This window comes from Erinaceus europaeus, chromosome 6, assembly GCF_950295315.1.
Source record: "Erinaceus europaeus chromosome 6, mEriEur2.1, whole genome shotgun sequence".
Classification (NCBI taxonomy): Eukaryota; Metazoa; Chordata; class Mammalia; order Eulipotyphla; family Erinaceidae; genus Erinaceus; species Erinaceus europaeus.
Window position 1 is genome coordinate 59204108 of NC_080167.1, and position 22354 is coordinate 59226461.

At 40.3% G+C, this 22354-nt stretch overlaps 1 long non-coding RNA gene across 1 annotated transcript in view; it reads right to left on the reverse strand.

Annotated features, from left to right (window-relative positions):
• LOC132539021 (uncharacterized) overlaps positions 1–13502 on the reverse strand; it is an 87485-nt gene extending 73983 nt beyond the window's left edge. Inside the window, exons 1-2 of the long non-coding RNA XR_009550332.1 lie at positions 13481–13502; positions 2683–2752 (exon numbers count right to left, since the gene is read on the reverse strand). This is a non-coding gene — a long non-coding RNA (uncharacterized LOC132539021). The remainder of the gene's footprint in view (positions 1–2682; positions 2753–13480) is intronic.
• Positions 13503–22354: the final 8852 nt, after the last annotated feature.

Here is a 22354-nt window from a genome sequence, read left to right on the forward strand (position 1 = left end):
GGTAGGTATGACCTTGCTTACTCCCATTCCCAGTGGTACACTTACAGAGTTTGTGCTTCCTGTTCCCAAATATTAGATTCTCTGGGTCAAGAGCTCTTGGTTCCCAGGGGGATGATACTTTATCAGTGGGCACAGTTACAGTGTTCTTTACACTACAATTGCCACTCAATCCTCTAGTTTTACACTAAAAGACTAGTAGGAAATAGTGGCAAAGGACACTGACCATGATTAGCAGGAGCTAGGACTCTATCACAGAATGCAGGGAGGGAAGAATATTTGGTACACAGAGAGCCCAGTGGCAGTGTTTTGATGCTATTATACCTAGTTTTAACAGTACATACATAAAATTAGAATCCATGGTCGGGGATGGGTGTGGTGATCAGGGCTTAAGACTTAGAGATGAGGGTCTGGTTCACCCCACCAAGCAATCTGTGTAGAATAGTATGAGTACAATCTGAAGCTGATACAAATCTAGAATAGGTGATAAAAAGGAATGAACTATCAAGATACTTCAGGCTTAAGAGCCACTGCAGGTGAGGTTTTCCTTAATAAGGTTTTATTATAAAGATTTCTCATAATAATCTTGTGAATTTCTCTAGCAATAAAGTCCAACCAGCATCTTGGAGTTGTTGGGTACTGGTCAGCAAACTTAAGTAAGAGTTGAGCTTTAATATGTTCTAGTGCTCTACTCACATGTCTGCTTTGGGGTGAAAAGCCAATGAAAAGCCATCCATTCTCTAGATGCTATAATATACTAGTCACATCTTTTATGTCTTTGCCACAGAGATGAGCTGAATTATATCTTCAATCCACAACTATATATAACATTTACTAATTTGCTAAATCTTAAATTTAACACCTTAAATTCAACCAAAAAAAAAAAAAGAATATTTGGACAACTAATTCAAATTGGAATCCCACCAAACCATAACACAAAAATTTCTCAGATCAAACGTAAACCAGTATAACAATTACTTTGCACATATAGTTCTAGTCACGCTAGTTAATTAGATGCTCCTGAATTTCCACTGGCAACTTGACTGATAAAAAATGTCTTCCCCCCTTTATTGGGGGGATTAATAGTTTACAGTCAACAGCAAAATCAGTAGTTTGTACATGTGTAACATTTCTCAGTTTTCCACATAACAATTCAACCCCCACTAGGTTCTCTTCTGTAATCATGTTCCAGGACCTGAACCCTCCTCCCTCCCCACCCCAAAGTCTTTTACTTTGGCGCGATAAAAATGGAATTGTGTGGAGTTGTACCCCTCCTACCTTATGGTTTTGTTCATTAATCCTTTCTTAAATAAAAAATTAAAAATAAATAAATAAATAAAAACAAAAAAAACAATGTCTTCTAAAGTGTGCTCCCAACTGCGATTAGGAGATAACTAGAATCTTAAAATTTAACTTGTACTCAGTTAGCTATTTGGTTCAGATGGAGAATTAAACCAGTTATTTTTCAAAAGGCAATTTCATACCCACCAAACATTATACCCTCCAAGTCACATCATAAACATAAGTGATCCCTGGCTGTAGTTAATTGTGAAGTGACTTCAGTTCTTATATGATGTAGTTTAACGAGCATTTGGAATACAGAGAATGAAATCCTAACCTCACTAATAATGAAATTGTCTCGGGCAAAATCTTAGAGTTTCTCATCTAAGTGTGGTGGTGGTGGTGGGGATTTAAAAAAAAAAAAGAAACAAAACAGTATCCATGTGAAAAATTATTCTTAGAAGTCCTTAGATTGTTGCTTACACAGGAGCTATAGGCCTGGGGTCTAAGAACCATGAAGGCAAAAACCATATCCTGTATATCACTTAGCATAGCTGACTGGCACTCAGTAGAAAAATGGGTAAATAAATTTAAAAATGAATGAATGAATGAGTGAATGAATGAGTTCTGGGAGCCATCCTATATTAGACACTCCTTAAGGGGACCTTGTCCCCTTTCTTTATCTTCTCAAGTATCTCTTTGAGAATGTGGAAGACAAATCCTGTCACTAGTTCAAGCCATCAATTTCTATGAGTTTATTGGATACCACTGGGAAGAAAAGACTAAATTAGGAGAAAGCTAAATTAGGAGTTGTGGATTTAAGAAAACTTCAGCAACTCTACAGGGGAGGAGGGAATAAAAAGAGAAGGAATTTGGGCCATTTATTTGTAGCATGTCTTACTGACAGTTAAATACAGTGGTTTGTTCTGTTTTCTGCCTCTGGAGGGTTATTTAATTAAATTCATGACCTAGGATGCTAACCAGCCCCACATCTAAAATAATTGCCTCTCTGTTGGTGAGATGTAAAGCCGGGATTGATTTTCCCCTGGCCGATAGCTCTCCTTTCTGAGTCATGAATGTCATCTCCACTCTCCTCCCCGTGTAATTTGATCTCTGTATTTGATCCCTATTTAGTAGTACACTTTGCTAAACAGATGTCTAAGTAATTAAAATCCCACATGGGCACGCTAGTCAGTGAGTTACATCTATTTAATAGTCAGCTTAGAAACTTTTCACCCTGGGCTCTTTTCCCATCGTGGTGTCATATGTCACTGGCCTTTAGCAGGCTTGACATATTAAGCATTCAAACCTGCTATGTTTGTTTCCTGTATTCACAGAATCTCTCTCATTTTCTGATTGTATTTATTTTCTTCACAATTTCCTGATCTTTCTCTTTTAGCTTACCTGGATTTTCTGCAGTTTTCCATCAGCACTGAATTTCTCATGGGATGAACCATGTTGTATTTAATTCATGCTGGAGAATCCCAGAAAAAGAAATCATAACAATGTTATTATAACCACAAATTAAGAGTGTCTTTTATTTTTCTCCCAAGGCATAGCCAAATATTTCAGTCTGAAGAATCATCTCCTTCCTGCTTTATTTGTTTATTTTTACCATTTGAGATCAAATGCTGGAAACCTTTTTGGTTGCTACAGGCCACTGAAGGATTTTGATAACTAACAATTATGGAAGGAAAGAATATTTGTTTTGAGCAGGAAAGAGAAGTGAGGAAAGGCTATTGCACTGAATTTGCTCACATTTGAGAAGAGACCAAGAGGAAGATTTATTTATGAAAATACAGATACCTATGGAGATAACATTCTTATTGCAACTCTGATGAGAACTAGTATAACATTACAAAAACTTGAGGTTAATGTTATGATTTGCAATTAGCAAAATTTCCTTTGCAATTGATAATACATATCAATCTTAAGGGCATTTTGAAATGAATGGGGCTGGGTGGTGGCACACCTGGTTGTGCACACATATTACAATGTGCAAGGACCTGGGTTTGAGCCCCCAGTCCCCACCTGAAAGGGGAAAGCTTCACAAGTGGTGAAGCAGTGCTACAGGTGTCTCTCTGTCTCCCTCTCTATCCCTCCCTTCCCTCTCAATTTCTGGCTGTATCTATCCAATCAATAAATAAAAAAAGATAATAAAAATAAATTTAAAAAAGAATATATGTATCTTTTCTGACACCTATCAACTCAGACTTGACAAAATGAGATAAGTGAGAGATGGATCATAGAGCAACAGGATTCATTTTTCTACTTTTCAATAGATGGAGTTCTAGTACACTTAACATGGATCATTTTGTAAAAGTTCCTCAGAACAGGGATTTTTTTTTTTTTTTTTTGGTGTTAAGGTCCACTGTATTCAAAATATTGTGGAATAAAAAAAATGTGATCAAAGATCAAGCAATAAACTTAAATGTTAATTCATACTCTATTTCTTGGTAAGATAATTATAAAAAGCACTTGTGTTAACCTTGTTTTTCACTTTTAAAAACAGTGAAAATCCCACTGTGCAATGAGAGACTTGGCTTATTGCTTTAGACACAGCTTCTAGTCTTGTTATCTAAGGTAACAAAGGCTGATAAATAAACGTTGATATAAATCAACAGTAGCATTCTTACACAAACAGTGACTTGGAACAGGAGCTGGCACTTCAGGAAGGTAGATAGGATAAACATGATGGGAATTTTATGGATGTGATTTCTCTCACTATTTTACATCGTCCGTCAGTATAGAACTAGTGGCTACAATCATTTTCATTCACTGCTCAGGACAATTTCTGATTGTCTCTTTCCAGCTCCCATCCTCTTAAGGCAGCTTGTGTTTAAAGTTCAGGGCACTTCTTTCTCTAATCCAAGATGTTTAAATGCTGCTTTCCTTCTAGTCATTCCTTACTATAAGTCCATCCATGCTCTGATGTTAAATTCTTTCAGACACACTTATTAATTCCAATAACCCATTTCTGGTTTCCCACTACTTTAGTGTAAATTAGGGGTAACAATTCCAGATTTCACAGAGTTGTGAGGCCAGGTTCCAGCTCCAACTGCCTGGCTCAAATAAAGCTTTTGTCATTTCCTAGCTGTGTTAACTTCACTACAAGATGTGATGTCAAAAAGTTACTTGACCATTCTCTGCTCCATTTCCCTAAAGTGAAAAATGGAGATTAGCCTAAATATTGGTGTGTTTTTTTTTTTTTTTTGGTAAAGTTTATGTGGGATAATTCAGGCATCTTACAAGGTCAAAACATACTTAGAACAGTCTTCAGTAGTAAGACTCCAGTAAACTTGTTAGCACAAGCTCCACAGAAGATGGCAGAAGAGAAGCCATTTTCTACAGAGGTCAGAGAACTTTCTCATGGTCTTAGTTCTCCAGTTAAGGCCTCTGGACCTTGTCCTCATTTGGGCTCTGAACCAAGCTAGGCTATATCCCTTGGGTGTAATTTGTGACAGCTCAGCATGGGGTGGAATGAATGAATCCTGACTGAACACAAGGATTTGAGGACTGGTAGGGTAGTTGCTTTTAACAGTTTGTTTTTCTCTCTCTAAATCTTGTTCACTCAGCTTGACTTTAATGACTTCATTTCCAAAGATTTGCTTGTTGATATTTCAGTTCACTTCCTCTTTGTACTGAAAGCCATAAGGATACATTCTTCTGAATTTGGAAAAATAGAATAGTAATAAGAAACCCCTGGATTTCCAAGAAATATGTGAACCTCTTCCAGAGGTTACAGGGCAGAAAAGCAACTATGATCAAAATACTACCTTTTATACATGTAATCAAGCAGAAACAAACAGAACAAGTGAAAAATTCCCTCTCTGAAAAAGCTTTTAAGGACCTTATGATCATTAGCTTTGTTATTTTATGACAAAATCTCTCTACTTTACAACTTATTGTTTATAAGTTTTGGACACATGTGCTAAATGCTTGTGCACACACAGCCATATGACTTCTTCCATTGTTTCATGGTTCTTTTCCATCTGAGAATCACATAAATACTCACTAATATTTTCTTTTTTATTGCTTCCTTTCCACAGTTGCATCTTTAGTTCATGTGGGATGTATTTCAGCACACGGTATGAAGTGAACATGTAATCTGATTTTTTTTCCTCTTGCCAATCATTGGTGAGTTTTCCTGCTACCAGTTACTGAATAATCTCTGTCCTCCTCATAGGTGATGCTTCACTTATCAGTATATAGAATTTTTTTTTTTACGGTATGTTTTCTCAGTAGTTTGAAGTTGTTGTGGCTTTTATAAAATGCATTAACATCTGGTACAGTGAATATACTGTTATTACTCTCCTTTTCAAAAGCATTCTACACTTCTTTTTTCCTCTAAACGGAAATTGCTTTTTTTCAACTTCTAAAAAATCTCATTGGAATTTTGATTAAAGTTACAAATAAAGGAATAAATACATTTAGTTTGGAGAAAATCAGATTTCTCCAATCATTTTTTTTTTGCTTTCGTGTTTTTCCCTGTCTTTTTTCTTTTAATATTTATTTATTTATTTTCCCTTTTGTTGCCCTTGCTGTTTTATTGTTGTTGTTACTGATGTCGTTGTTGTTGGATAGGACATAGAGAAATGGAGAGAGGAGGGGAATGTGGGGGTGGGGGTTGGGGGGGAGAAAGACACCTGCAGAACTGCTTCACCACCTGTGAAGTGACTCCCCTGCAGGTGGAGAGCCAGGGCTCGAGCTGGGATCCTTACTCCGATCCTTGCACTTTGTGCCGCGTGTACTTAACCCGCTGCGCTACCGCCTGACACCCTTGTCTTTTTTTTTTTTTTAAAGTATAGAACCCTTCTATTTTTTGCCAGTATAATTATGTGAATAAAATCTTTAAAAACATATGTATCGCTCACCAGGTTATTGCTAGAGCAGTGGAAAAGTTGTAAACTTTTGATAGTTATTTTATGGCAAGTTTTTCAATCAGGTCTCAAGTTTTCTAGGCAAAAGTGTCATTTGTAAATAAAGGCAATTTCCTTCAGCTTTTTAGTACTTCACCTGTTATTTCTGTTTCTTACTACAGAGTTTCAGCATAATTTTAAAGAACAGTGGTGGTAAGGGGCATCTACATTCTTGTCACATCATTATTACATTCTTTTTTCACTTTTAAAAAACATTTATTTTCCCTTTTGTTGCCTTTGTTTTTTATTGTTGTTGTTATTGATGTCGTTGTTGTTAGATAGGACAGAGAAAAATGGAGAGAGGAGGGAAAGACAGAGAGGGGGAGAGAAAGGCACCTGCAGGCCTGCTTCACCACTTGTGAAGCGAGTCCCTGCAGGTGAGGGCCCGAGGGCTCGAACCCGGATCCTTATGCAGGTCCTTGTGCTTTGTGCCACGTGCGCTTAACCCGCTGCCGCTACTGCCCGACTCCCCATTATTACATTCTTTGCAGATGTGAACATGATCCACATCTTTTTTTAAAAATTTTTTTTCAATATTTAGTTATTTATTTATTCTCTTTTGTTGCCCTTTTTTTTTTTTTAAATTGTTGTAGCTATTATTGTTGCTGTTGTTGATGTTGTCATTGCTGGAATGGACAGAGAAATGGAGAGATGAGGAGAAGACAGAGAGGGGGAGAGAAAGACAGACACCTGCAGACCTGCTTCACCGCCTGTGAAGCGACTCCCCTGCAGGTGGGGAGCTGGGGGCTTGAACCGGGATCCTCATGCCGGTCCTTGCGCTTTGTGTCACGTGCGCTTAACCCGCTGTGCTACCGCCAGACTCCTCCGTTATTACATTCTTAAGGATCACAATTTTTTTTTGCCTCCAGGATTATCACTGGAATTCAGTGCCTGCACCACGAATCCACTGTTCTTGGAGGACATTCTCCCCACCCCCATTTTTGTTGCCCTTGTTGTTATTGTTATTTCTGGATAGGACAGAGAGAAATCGAGAGAGGAGGGGAAAACAGAGAAGGTGAAAGAAAATTAGACACCTGCAGACCCGGTTCACCGCTTGTGAAGCCACCCGCGTGCAAGTGGGGAGCCCGTGGCTTGAACTGTGATCCTTCTGCTGGTATTTGCGCTTTACACCATGTGCGCTTAACTCGCTGTGCTACTACCGGCCCCCAGGATGAAATCTTAAAATGGAATAGCAAAACAAACTTTCATGTGCCCATCAACAACTTTTTTATTCTATCTTTCTCCCCCTCTTTTTATTGGGGGGGGGTTAGGGAATAATGTTTTATAGTCAACAGTAAATACAGTAAATTAACAACCTTTTTACATATACTTGTACTGGGGTAATAAATTGGGCTAGCCTCTTGGGATGCAAATTTGGAATATCTACCCAAATATGGATCCAGCCATTCTAAGGAAAGCCATTAATCCTACAATTACACAGTGACAACAAGATATTCAAAGATACTCTGTAAGTGTTCATAATCACAAAAGACTAAAAAACAAGCTAGACAGTCAATGATAGGTGAGAAAAATTGTTTCATTTCTATAATAGAATTCAGCTGTTATGGAAAATTTTGTTAGATCAATGTGCTGATATGGGATGATGTCCAAGATACTTCATATAATAAAAAGGCAAGTGCAAAACAATATGTACAGTATGATTCCATCTGTTGTTTTCAAATGTAATATTCATATGGTTTTATGTGCATGGAAAATTTCTGGAAGGATATGTAAGAAACTTAATAGAGGTTGCTTCTGGGAGAAAGAATAGTATTGATGGGAAGTTTATATTTTCTCCTTTTTCTTACAGCTTGGCTGTCTTCCATTAGCATCATTATTCTTATAAGCCCTTATTAAAATATATGATGTCAATTACTGGTTTTATATCAGTATTTACAAATAGCTTTTTAGTCAAGTCATTTAAATTAGGAGTAGGTATAGATTTTATCATCTATTCATATATATATATTTTGTATCTTTATTTATTTACTTATTGGACAGACAGTCAGAAATCGAGAGGAAGGGGGAGACAGAGAAGGAAAGAGACAGAAAAACACCTGCAACTCTGCTTTACCACTCACAAAGCTTTCCCCCTGCAGGTGGGGACCGGGGGCTTGAACCTGGGTCCTTGCACATTGCAACATGCGTGCTCAACCAGGTGCACCACCACCCAGCCCGCCATCTATTCATATATTAAGATGACATTTCTTGGGAGTCGGGCGGTAGCACAGTGGGTTAAGCGCACGTGGTGCAAAGCGCAAGGACAGGAGTAAGGATCCTGGTTCGAGCCCCGCCTCCCCACCTACAAGGGAGTCCCTTCACAGGCGGTGAAGCAGGTCTGTAGGTGTCTTTCTCTTCCCCTCTGTCATCCCCTCCTCTCTCCATTTCTCTGTCCTATCTAACAATGACGACAACATCAATAACAACAACAATAATAACTACAACAATAATAAAAAGACAACAAGGGCAACAAAAAGGAAAATAAATAATTTTAAAAAGATGACATCTCTTTCCTATGTAATTTAAATGCATAATATTTTTTATTTTGTGTGTGGGGTAATTCTGTTATTGAATTTCTTTTTTTATTGTTTTTAAAAAATATCTTTATCTATTTATTGGTTAGAGACATCCAGAAATTGAGAGGGAAAGAGGAGATAGGGAGAGAGAGACTGCAGCACTGCTTTACCACTTGCAAAGCTTTCCTTGCAGGTGGGGACCTGGGGCTTGAACCTGGGTCCTTACACACTGTATCATGTGAGCTCAATCAGGTGTGCCACCACCCAGCCCCTGGTATTGAATTTCTTATATGAGTTTATGTTTTTGAGTGTTCTCCTAATGCTATATATAATTGTTGCTTGATTCAGAAAAATAATTAAATTTTGATACATCTACATTCTTCAAATTTTGCAAGAATTCACCTAGAAGATCTATAGGACTCAGTCTTATTTCTTCCCTACCTTTGTTCTAAAATTTTCTTATTGATTCAATTTATGTTTTATTGGGGGGGGGAGCATCAGCACAGAGTTAATTACAGATAGTACTCTCAGGGGCCAGGGAGTGGTGCACCAGGCTAAGTGCACATAGTACCAAGCCCAAGGACCAGCACAAAGATCCCAATTTGAGTCCCCAGTTACAGGAGGGTCCCTTCACAAGAGGTAAAGCAGGTCTGCAGGTGTCTCTCTCCCTATCTCCACCACATCCTCTCATTGTCTCTCTTCCTATCTCCACCTTACCCTCTCATTGTCTCTCTGTCCTATACAATAAAATGAAAAACCAAAAGGCCTCTAGGAGTAGTGGAGGCAAAAAAAAAAAAAAAAAAAACCTCTTATGTAATTAAAAAACCCTCCATATTATGTCTCTTTTACAATTTTATTTATATTTTCTCTTGTATTAAACAGATTTGCCAGAGATATCTGTTTTTTTTCTATTTTATTCCAATGAGTTTCTTTTGATGATAATTTGGTTTTTGTTTTCAAATTTATCAATTTCTGCTTTAATTTCTCCCTTAATTCTCCTTTTCTGAGTTTCAGTTTTTAAGTATTACTCAGTCCACTTTCTTGCTTGTTTTAAATCTCCCTGATAAACTATTTTACTAAGCTTGGTCTGGTCCAAATGACATTTTAGTTTTTCTAAAACTTAAATCTACTTTCAGAGAAGGAAGATTTGCTGTCACTGATGATATCATTTAAAAGAATGTCAGTCACTTTTAGCAAATTCCTATGGAATTCCAAAAATGTTTGGAGCAATGACAATACAACTGCAGCAAATTTACAACCTGTTCTGAAGGGGGTTTTGTATACTTAAAAACCTTTATGTTTACTAGAACATTTTCTGCCTTTATGTATTTGTAAAGAATCAAGCATTTGGACTTAAAGAGAAGCTCTTGTGTTTGCTTAATGAGATATCCTCTGATGCTGTGTATCTGTAATTCAGTATATTTTGTAATGGTTTTTGTTTTTGAAAATGAATTTAAATACAGCATGGATACAGCCTTGCTGGCTTACTTTTTACCTATCAAATGTAGAAAGAAAAAAGACTTTTCCATAGTAGGGTAGGATGACAATATTTTCTCTCTCTCTCTTTCTCAATTTAATTTATTCATGAGAAAGACGGGAGAGAGAGAAAGAACCAGACATCACTCTGGGACATGTCCTGCCAGGAATTGAACTCAAGACCTCATGGTTGAAAATCTAATACTTTACCCACTGTGCCACATGCTGGACTACACAGTTTTCTCTAAAAACATCAGTTCACTATGATGATGTAGGTAGGTGAAGGTACAACATATTTAAAAATAATAACAATGTTTCACTATTTTGAAGGTCAGGCTATAAGCAATAAAAGCAATCTCTCTAATAAACTGGCAGGTTAGCAGCTGTGACCTTTGCCAGCATATGTAGCAGAAGATCATCACATCCATGTTTTTGTAGATTATGTAACAGTGTTTAAGTGGCCAGGAAAGGGAGGATTTTGTGGTCAAGAATGTGGAAGTGTCCTATTTAACATATGACCCTGGCCATTCTCATCTCAAGTTACCACTGATCAAGTTACAGATAGTTGGTAAGCCAGGTGGGAGGGGAGAACAAGGTCTGACAAACCTACAATAAACAGGAGGTCACACAGTCAGTGGCAGTCACCGTTAAAAACACCTTACTCACATTTTCAATATTTAAAATAGTATGAAGCAAAAAAATGTTTTTGCTAAGCATTCTGGGCGAGAAGTTGCTTTAAAAGGTTTTAACATAGCCTTCTCTGATAATAAGATTTTAGGAAAGATAAAGTATCTTTGTAAATGAACAAAAAGTACCTGTACCTTCCAGCTTTGTGTTCATGATAATTGTTTTCTATGTTTTGTGCCCACATGCATATCAAGATTTTCACATTTTCAAATGTCTACAATATATAAATCTTAGTGCTCTCAGAATTTACTCTTGAAGGGAAACACCACTACCAGCCAATAAATGGGAAAATCAATTTTTATTTCTACTAACTTCAAACAGAGTAACCTACATAAATGTATTTAGCAGTGATCTCAACTGGTTGCCTTTTTAAGGTAGCAATATAGGGCTAATGGTATAGTAAGCTAAGCCAAAGATTCATTCTCTCTGTATGTGTGTAGCTGTAAAATTTCCAGAAAAGCAGAGCCTCAAAGCCTAGTTACTGATAAAGGATTACCTAGGAAGGAGAGCCTGAGACCACGTTTAAAGACTGGAATTTTATTAGGAGGTGTAGTCCCAGAGCTGCAAGTTGGAAAAGCAAAGTAAAGCAAATATAAAGTGGCCTATTATTGGGCTAAAAACTTCACAAGAAAGTACAGCTGATTGGGGCCGGGTGGTGTTGCACCTGATTGAGTGCATGTTACAGTGCACAAGGAACCGGTTTGAAACCCTACCCCCCACCCGTCCCCACCTACAGAAGGAAAGTTTTAGGAGTAGTGAAGCAGGGCTGCAGGTGTTCCCTGTCTCTCTCCCTCTCTATCTTTCCCTTACCTCTTGATTTCTGGCTGTCTCTATCGAGTAAATAAATAAATAAAAGTACAGCTGATGGCTCAGTTCCAAAGGTCAGCTTCCAGACAATCTAAATAGAATCATTATGCATTGAGACTGAAAATCAATGGAGAAGGAAGAGGAGCTGTTATTTTGGCTACTTGTTGCTTTCTGCCTCCTTTGAAGGGAAGTTTGCCTTCATAGGGCTCTGATGCACAGCTTTCCTGGGTGTAGCAGCTGACCTATGCAGGCAATTGACAGGAAAGTCAATTTTGGGGGTTGGTAGAGCATCCAGAACCTTCTGTTCTCAGAGCCATAGTGTGAGAGAAACAGTGCTGAAGCCTAATCCTCACCAGAGACAGCTTCACAAAGGAAGTCACACAGCATGGGGAGGCAGGGCCTCTGCACTCAGCAAGAAACCCAAATTGGGGCAGTGAGGTGGGACTGAACAAATCTGTAGAGTTATATAAACTGGGTCCATTACCTGAACTATACCCAGTGCTAGGCTCACCAATTCTCCGAGGACAGAGAATCATTCAGAGACAGCACACATTTAGCTCTGGGATTCTGTAGAGGGTACATCTTCCCACCAACCTGTTTTCCTCTTCTTAATTATCCAGTCACTACTTTTCCCCCACCTATTTTTTTTTTTCAGATAATGGCTATATCCAGGATATATTACATTGAATCGAATATAACAAAATACACAGGCTAGAGCCAGGGAGTGGTGCACATGGTTAAGCACATATACTACCATCTGCAAGGACTTGGGTTCAAGACCCCACTCCCCATATGCAGGGGGATTGCTTCACAACTGTGAACCAGGTCTGTACGTGTCTTTCTCACTCTTGATCTGCCCCTTCTCACTCAATTTCTCTCTATACTGTCCAATAAAATGAAAATAAAAAAAGAAAGAAAGAAAAGAATAATGGCCTCTGGGAGTGGTGGATTCCTAGTGCTGGCACCAAGCCCCAGCAATAACCCTGATGGCAATTTAAAAAAGGGGGGTATAGTAGACCTATTTAACACTACTGTGCTGAACTGTGGTGACCTGTCCTGTACCCTGAGTTTTAGCAATCCATGGAATGTTCCATCAAGCTCCAAACTTCCTGCCTGCTCCTTTGTTCCATGCTCTGGTCTGTCTCACCTCTGTCCAAATTGAAGCTTTTTTTTTTTTTTTTTTTTTTTTTTTACATTTTTATCTTTTTTTTTTTTTTTTAAACAGAGAAATATATATGTGACAGGAACCACAGCACTGCTCAGCTCTGGCCTCTGGCTTCCGGTGGTGCAGGGATTGAACCTGGAACCTTTGGTGCCTCAAGCACGAAAGCCTTTTTGCATAACCATTGTGTTGTCTCCTCAGCCCCAGGTCACCGTTTCATCACCATCGTTTTTTGTTTTTTTTTTTTAATACCTCTGGTGGAATTTCATCTCCGTGGGGGCGGAGGTGGGATGGGGCTGAAGGGTCCACGGAGGGTTCCCTCTGGTGTACTGACGGCAACTCTGGTGGTGGGTGCGGCAAGCTGTGTTCAACCATATGAAAGATTTATCCTATTATAACCACAATGTCAAACCAATTAAAAAGCGTTGACGAACGTTTAAAAGTACAAGCTGGTGGGTGCTGCTTATTAAAAAAGAAAAAAAAATTTAGAATTTCACCTAAACGGACGCACAGGATCTTGTGTTTAACTTCTGAGTTGATGCCAGCTACTGTTTGTATTAACACCGGCCTCCATGTAACATGTTCTTACTCTTCTGGAGAACTGTTAACCGCGAGCTTTTTGTTGTTGGTTTTACCTGCGTGCTCTCACTTGGGTCCGCACACGTAGAGGGACCCGAGGTGGTGGGTCTGAGCGGCGGCCCGGCCTGAGGCTGCTCGGGGTCGACCTTCAGGTCCGGCGACAGCCCTGTAAGCCGCCCGCAGTGCCAGGAGCGCGGTCCAGGTCTCCACAGATGCGCGCGCCGAGGCCGCGGGAGCCGGCACGTTGCCGCGGGCGTGTCACAGCGCGGCCCTCGCCAACGTTTCCTTCCGCGCGCGGGCCGCACTACTTCCAGCCGGGCCGTGCTGCGCCGCGCCGCGCCGCGCCGCGCCGCGGGGGAGGCGGCTTCCCGACCGCCCGCAAGTCCTGCCCGCCAGGAAGGAGCGGCCGGGGAACCGGGGCCTGGAGCGCCTCCTCCCGCACTCATCGCGCCCGCCACGCATTTGAAAGACCACGAGCTTCCCCTCCGTGGGGCGGCTGCCGCGGCTGGGTTTCTTTCAGTCCCGACGCGGTTATGCGGCGGCGGCCGGGCTCTCACAAGGGGGCTTTGTCTGGAAATGGCCTCCTTCGCCGTTTCCCAAGCGAATTACAGAAAGGGTTAGGGTTTGGAGTCGGCGGTGGCAGTAGGAGGGAGCCGCCGCCCTTTCTTCCTGGGGCGACCCTGACATGGTGCTTGCAACCACCTTCTCTGTGGACCCTTTTCACATCTGTCCTTTAATTCTCAAGTAACCGAACAAGGGGTTGTAGAAGCGGCCGCGGCTTGCAGCGCAGGACAGACAGACTTCCATGCTGGTTCCCCTGGACCCACCCGAGTGTCCCGGCAGCGGCGTCACAATTATTGGGGGCGGGGGGTTGGTAGGGAGCCTGTAATCATACGAATGTCCTGAATCGCTAAGGAAAAATGGCGAGAAAACACGGGGAGCCACTGAACCGAAGAAATGCACTTTGCAGTCGGCTGAGGAGGCGGCTATTGTCTGACAGCACCCGCCACCCGCAAGGGCAAGACGAAGCTCGAGGGTAGAACTTCCGGTTCCCGCTTTTATCCCACGTTCCGCTCATTTCTCTCGCTGCCTTTGTGCCCATCCGCCAGCGGTGCCTGTCGGATAAACTTAACATATGACGATGAACCTCTGAGAACCCTTGTGCCCTGATTTCACAGTACCTGGCAAAGTACTTGGGGGCTTTGTAAATATTTTCTGAATGGTATAAACAGAGGATGTTATTTAAAGGTATATCTGAGAGGAACCCGAAGCCATGACGGAAGAAAAAAAAAATCTATCTCCTCGAATCTACTCTTCATGTTGAAACAAGGAGTAACTCAGAAGAGGTCATTAGAAGACTGAAAAGAAATGAACTGTGTCATATTCTAGGCATTAATTCTTTGAGGAGAGCCCACCAAAAACTTGAGGAAAATGGAAGTCCTTCCTTCACAGTTCCTTTGTGACCCTGGGACACTGACTCACCTTCATCTGGGAATTTGGATGCCATGTGTGATGAGCAAACAAAAGCTTCTGGAACATTCAGATGAACAACAATGTGCCTAAGTGTTTTCCTGTGCTGGACTTATTATATCATGCATACTTGAAGAAACATCTAGGAAGTGTGTTTCATATGAAAACTGGTTGATTAGATCCTTGATGCCTGAAATTCCTTTCAAAAATGGCACTATAGGATACTGGTTAATAATATAATGGATTAGATTTGAAAAAAAGTGAAAATGTAGTATTTACTTGAGAATAACCACCATCTCTGAATAATTTCTCCTATCTCAACTTCCATTTCTTTACAATTTTTTAAAAGACCACACCTTGAATAGGAAAGTTTATATACCTGAGTATAATTGGAATGTTCTTCATTTATATAAAAAAAAAATCGGTTTATGGTCCCATAAAACATCACCTCAGTCATATCAGAAATCATAGCATTCTGGTAGTAAAAACTGGGCATATCTTTGGAGGTCCATCATCCATTCAGCCTACACACTACATTTATTGAGCATCTATTGATGCTCTATTAATCATCTATTGATAGGTACTCAAAAGGCAAATTCTCTAGCTTTACAAGGTTGGTGTCTATTATAACAAGTATTGTGTCAGAAAATGGAGCAATATTTACAAGTAGAATTAAACACTACAGGGAAAAAAGAGCAGCTATACCACAGCCACTTGTCCAAAGTGCTACATGCTCCACAGAATATAATTGATATCATCATAGTAAATAGCTCTGAAGCCCTTAGCTTATATGAAAATGTCAGACCATATTTAGGAAATGTGAAAAGGTGAATGCAATTCATTCTATATCTCTAGTATACTTTATTCAGAAAAAAATATTAACTTTGAACCACAGTGTCTCGGTTGTGTTCATCTCTTTTGGATGCCAAATAACCTTTTTTTTTTTTTTGTCGTTTTTACTAAAGAAAGCTTTTCTTATTTTTTAAAAAATATTTATTTTATTTATTTACTCCCTTTTGTTGCCCTTGTTGTTTTATTGTTATAGTTATTATTGTTGTCATTGTTGGATAGGACAGAGAGAAATGGAGAGAGGAGGGGAAGACAGAGAGGAGGAGAGAAAGACAGACACCTGCAGACCTGCTTCACCGCCTGTGAAGCGACTCCCTTGCAGGTGGGGTGCCGGGGTTCGAACCGGGATCCTTATGCCGGTCCTTGTGCTTTGCGCCACCTGCGCTTAACCCGCTGCGCTACAGCCCAACTCCCCGCCAAATAACCTTTTTAAAAAGTGACTACAATAGGTGACAGAATGCTGTGGGATGAAATGATTAGTGATTTGTCTGCCAGAGAGCAGTGCTGACTGACCTCAGCCAATTACCCAAAGCACAATGGGCTAGAACTGTGGATGAATATGAACTTCTTGCCAACACAACATTACTTTTGCAATCAATTACCAAAATGCTAAAAAAAAAAAAAGATTTAAAAGCAGAGGAAGTTTTCTCAAGGGCAGCATTGCTAGAGTACTTAAGTACAGTCAACATTAGCAATAAACATATTTTAAAGCTTGTTCACTTGAATGAAGCCCAACATTCTAGGAATAATCAGTGGGTCTTCAAGGGTAAACTTAACATACCTACCTCAGCTGTACTTTTGGGGAGGAAAAAAAACTTCATTGATTCAGTTTGGATTTTCTTTTTATTTATTAATGGATAGAGAAGAATAGAGAGGGGAGGAGGAGGTAGAGAAGGAAAGTGGCAAATACTTACAGTTCTGTTTCATCACTTATGATTACTTATTAATGGATAGAGAAGAATAGAGAGGGGAGGAGGAGGTAGAGAAGGAAAGAGGCAAATACCTACAGTCCTGTTTCATCACTTATGAAGCTTTCTCCCTGAAGTGGGGACCAAGGGTTTGGTTTGAACCTGGATCGTCCTGTAATATAGTATATTCGCTTAACCAGGTGTGCCACTGCATGGCCCCTATTGATTCAGTTTGTCCATTTATTTTTATTTAGAATATTTTATTATTGGTGTCTTCAACTTAATACTGCCTTAGCTTTATTCTAAAACAAAGTTTGTGTATTAAAATTTGTATCTCTTTTGCCAGATTTACCCTTTAGGATGAGAAGTCATTATCCTGCCCAACCACTCTGGTTCTGCAGTTATGGATACTGTGAATAAATTGGTCCTTGGAAGTATGGTTGGCATTAAAGATGTATGTAATTAACACAGTGATATTATTACATGTGTTTACTTTTTTTTTTTTTTTTTGCCTCCAGGGTTACTGCTGGGACTCCGTGCCCGCACCACAAATTCACTGCTCCTGGAGGCTATTTTTTTCCCTTTTGTTGCCCTTTGTTGTTTTGTGTTGTTGTGGTTATTATTATTAAGTTGTCATTGATATCATTGCTAAATAGGACACAGAGAAATGGAGAGAGGAGGGGAAGACTGAGGGGGAAAGACACCTGCAGACCTGCTTCACCGCCTGTGAGGTGACTCCCCTGCAGGTGGGGACATAGGGACTCGAACCAGGATTCTTACACCGGTACTTGCGCTTCACACCATGTGCGCTTAACCTGCTGTGCTACTGCTCAGCCCCCGTGCTTACTTTTTAAAAATTGTTATTTATAAAATGGAAACACTGAAAAGACCATAGTATTTTAAAGTTATTAAGCACAGTGCTCAGTTTTAAATGTATCTTGAGATTTTTGCCAGGGTTGTGTGAGTGTTCCTGTGTAACTGTACATAGGAGTAGAGGGTGAGAATCAACCTGTATTTTACCCTCCAAGGAAGACATCGAAAAGAATTTTACTCCTTTCTTCTTGCCAAGGAGGAAAGTAACACTCAGAGAAGAAACTTGTTCAGGTCACACAACTTGAAAGTGATGAAAGAGGGAGTCAAATGTGATTCTCCAGACAAATGATTTTTCCTCCTTGTGCCCTGTTTCACTACTTTCTCTTTGATATTGTGAGCCCCTCATGAACATTCTTTCATTAATCTTTGAGGCCTTAATCTGAGTGGAGGTTTTATGGACATTTGTTAGATAACTTCAGCACATCATTCACATGTCATATAGCTGTAACATTCTGGGTCAGGAACTGAAACTGCCCTGCCCACATTTTCTAAGTTCAGCTCTGGGACTGACCATATCTGATTATCCAATAACTACTTGAGAAAAATATTTGAGAACGTGCCTGAAGGTTTTAAATGGCAGAAAAAGAAAGTGTGTGTGTATGTGTGTGTGGGTGATACCAAAGAGTCATGGTTGAGAAAAATTGAAATTAGGAAAATAGCAAATCAACCAGAAAGGTAAAGGGGATTTACTGAGCTATCTTGTTCCAGAAACAAAAGAAAAAAAATAGCTCTTGGGAGAAAAATGGGGTCAAGGCAAAACACTTAATGTTTCTGGAAGACAGACTTTCAAAGATAAAATTACAATCAGCCCACTCCTCCCTGAACCCCACTCCCCATTCCCCAGGTGTCTGCCTGACTTTGTGACAGAGAAGTTCTCTGATGTGGTCTCATCAGTGGTATCAGTACAACCTCACTGGAGATGAGGCACCTAACTCAAATGCCAAATGATTTCACAAGTGTGATGGTTAATTTAAATGTTGACTCATCTGGGCCAGGAGATGCCTAGATATTTGATTGAACACTATTCTGGGTGACTCTGTCTGTGTATTCTGGGTGAGATCATCATTTGAATTGGTAAGACTAAGGAATCAAGATGACCCTCTCCAATGTGAATGACCCTTAGGCTGTCTGTGGAAGGACTTGACAGAACAGAAAGCTGGAAAAAAAGGGAATTCCTTCTCTGCTCTTGGGACACTGGCTTTCTCACACTTTGAGAATGGACTTGGTTTAGAACTATTCTATCTGCTCTTCTGAATATCTACTTTGTAGACTGCAAGTCTTCACCTTATCTCTACAATCACACAGTTAATCTCTCCTCTCTCTCTCTCTCTTTCTACACACACACACACACACACACACATACACACACACACACACACACACACACACACACACACACACACACACACACACATTCCCTGTTTGTTTTCCCTGGAGAAGCCAGACTAATACAAGTGATACATTAAATAACAACCACCAATATTATCTATTGTTTGTAGCATGCCCATTATCTGCCATGGGTGGGGGCTGGGCAGTAGCTCAGCGGGTTAAGCACACATGGTGCAAAGTGCAAGGACTGGTATAAGGATCCCAGGTGGCTCTCTGTCAAAGCCCAGGTGTATTCTTGCAGTTATTGTGTAACAGGTAAGGGTGGAAAACAGTACTTCTTCTAGCGTTTGCCATTCTTCCGTAGCCAGTTAATGGCTTTGAAAGTGACTGGGATCCATGTGAATTCAGTCGGCTAGGAAGGATTGTCAGTTTCCCCAATGAATGGGTACTCACGGGATGCACCACGGGAAGGTCGGTCCAAAACAGTACTAGAAAAATAGAATAGACAATGGTGTTTTTTTTTTTTTCAATTTTTTTATTGGGGAATTAATGTTTTACATTCAACAGTAAGTACAATAGTTTGTACATGCATAACATTCCCCAGTTTCCCATATAACAATACAATCCCCATTAGGTCCTCTGAATCCTTCCTGGACCTGTATTCTCCCCACCCACCCACCCCAGAGTCTTTTACTTTGGTGTGATATGCCAATTCCATTTCAAGTTCTACTTCTGTTTTCTTTTCTGATCTTGTTTTTCAGCTTTTGCCTGAGAGTGAGATCATCCCATATTCATCCTTCTGTTTCTGACTTGTTTCACTCAACATGATTTTTTCAAGGTCTATCCAAGATCGGCTGAAAACGGTGAAGTCACCATTTTTTACAGCTGAGTAGTATTCCATTGTGTATATTTACCACAACTTGCTCAGCCACTCATTTGTTGTTGGACACCTGGGTTGTTTCCAGGTTTTGGCTATTACAAATTGTGCTGCCAAGAACATATGTGTACATAGATCTTTTTGGATGGATATGTTGGGTTCCTTAGGACATATCCCCAGGAGAGGAATTGCAGGGTCATAGGGTAGGTCCATTTCTAGCCTTCTGAGAGTTCTCCAGACTATTCTCCACAGAGGTTGAACCAATTGACATTCCCACCAGCAGTATAGGAGGGTTCCTTTGACCCCACATCCCCTCCAGCATTTGCTGCTGTTACCTTTTCTGATGTATGACATTCTCACAGGAGTGAAGTGGTATCTCATTGTTGCCTTTATTTGCATTTCTCTGACAATCAGAGACTTGGAGCATTTTTTCATGTGTTTCTCAGCCTTTTGGATATATTCTGTGGTGAATATTCTGTCCATGTCCTCCCTCCATTTTTGGATGGGGTTATTTGTTGTCTTTTTGTTGAGTTTGGCAAGCTCTTTATATATGTTGGTTATTAAACTCTTGTCTGATGTATGGCATGTAAAGATCTCCCATTCTGTGAGGGGTCTCTTGGTTTGGGTAGTGGTTTCTTTTGCTGTGCAGAAGCTTTTTAATTTGATGTAGTCCCATAGGTTTATACTTGCCTTAGTCTTCTTTGTAATTGGATTCGTTTCATTGAAGATGTCTTTAAAATGTATGCGGAAAAGAGTTCTGCCAATATTTTCTTCTAAGTATCTGATAGTTTGTGGTCTAACATCCAAGTCCTTGATCCACTTGGAATTTACTTTTGTATTTGGTGAAATACAGTGGTTCAGTTTCATTCTTCTGCATGTTTCAACCCATTGTTTCCAACACCATTTGTTGAAGAGACTCTACTTTCCCCATTTAATAGTCTGAGCCCCTTTATCAAAGATTAGATGTCCATGGGTGTGGGGGGCTAGACAGTGTTTAACAAGCTCTTGTGGCAAACTTTGTAAGCCATCATAGTTACTGGGGAACTGTGCTCTAGAAAGATTCAGAGAAAATTCTAAAGATTAATAAGGCCCCAAATCAAGATGCTACCTTGATTCATAAGTGGCTTTCCCTTGGTTCCCATGAATTTCCCCATTGGGCACCCACTTCTTATAGGAACAGTCAATTAAAAGAGACAGATGTCTTATCAATGAAATATGACAACCCTCCTATGTTCAGCTAGAGGAGTGCCAGGGGATATCCACCATGTTTTTCACCTGCAGAGCAAAGGGTTTGGATTATATGATCCTCCAGCACCTTCCAGTGCTATGAGTCTATGAAATAAATACATTAAAACCTTGATTATCCATGAGTGGATGATCAACAGAAAATGTTTAATCTCAGGACTGACTTTCCTTCTTATCAGTAGGTGTCTGCTCAAGGAATACACATGAATTTTATTTTCAACCTAAGCAGACCATAATGAGGAAGGAAAGAATGGTGTGTGTGTGTGTGTGTGTGTGTGTGTGTGTGTGTGTGTACTAGTGAAAACCATTCAGAAGATAAATTAAATGATTTGGAGGGATTATCTGCTGCTTCGGATTATCCACATCGCTGCCCCCTCCAATAGCGTTGATAATTGAAAGTTGCCTGTCGTCTGATTGCTGACAGCTGAAGGATCCATGTTGCCAGGGAAGCTGTGGCTGTGTGCCAAGCAGCGACCTGATTAATTATCCTCTCCTTTGTGTTGTCCCTGCTCGCCAGGCTCCTCCTGCATCACAATGGTGTCCAGTTTCTGTGAGTCCCCAAAGTGAACAGTCCCCATTTCCTGAGGCAAGAAAAAAAAATGCTCCAAAGAGACTTTTCATCCTTCTTCAGGTCCTTTGTGTGCTGTCCCCATTGGTGTTCGGATCTAAGACAATAATTAAATCTAGAAGGGTCTGTCTAGGCATACTGGCTTTTTTGGAGAAGGTTTCAGCCATAGGCCAGAAGATAGCTTGCCTGAGTCCAGACCTGGCATCACTTGGGAGTACCAGGGCACCAGGGGAAGCTCCAGTGCTGTAATGTCTCTTTCTCACTGTATCTCATTTTGAAATAAGAATAAAGAAGGCTGAGTGTGGTAAAATCGTGCATGAGAGAGGCCCCAATGCTGCTTCCCAAAAAGTTTCAGCAAAATGGTTTCTCTTTTTCAGTCTGATGTATATAAAAGTTGTCCAAAATAGGACATCAGGGGCTAAAAGAGAAAAGCAAATGACCATGGCCAAGAGGCTAGGTAGGCATTATTCCTGGTGGCTTTATAATGACCTCGTAGTTTGGAGTGGCCAGTTTTGACTTTTTAAATTATATTTATTTATTTATTGGATAGAGACATCCAGATATTGAGAGGGAAGGGGGTGATAAAGAAGAGAGAGAGACAGAGACACTTGCTACACTGCTTTACCACACACAAAGCTTTCCCCTTGCAGGTGAGGACCGAGGGCTTAAACACGGGTCTTTCTGCATTGCAACATGTGCACTTAACCAGGTATGCCACCACCCAGCCCCTTCTCAGCCAGTTTTAAACAGTTGACCTTTGCATGAGCTTTGAACTTCTAACCAAGGGCAGATAGATTGATGGCTCAGGCCA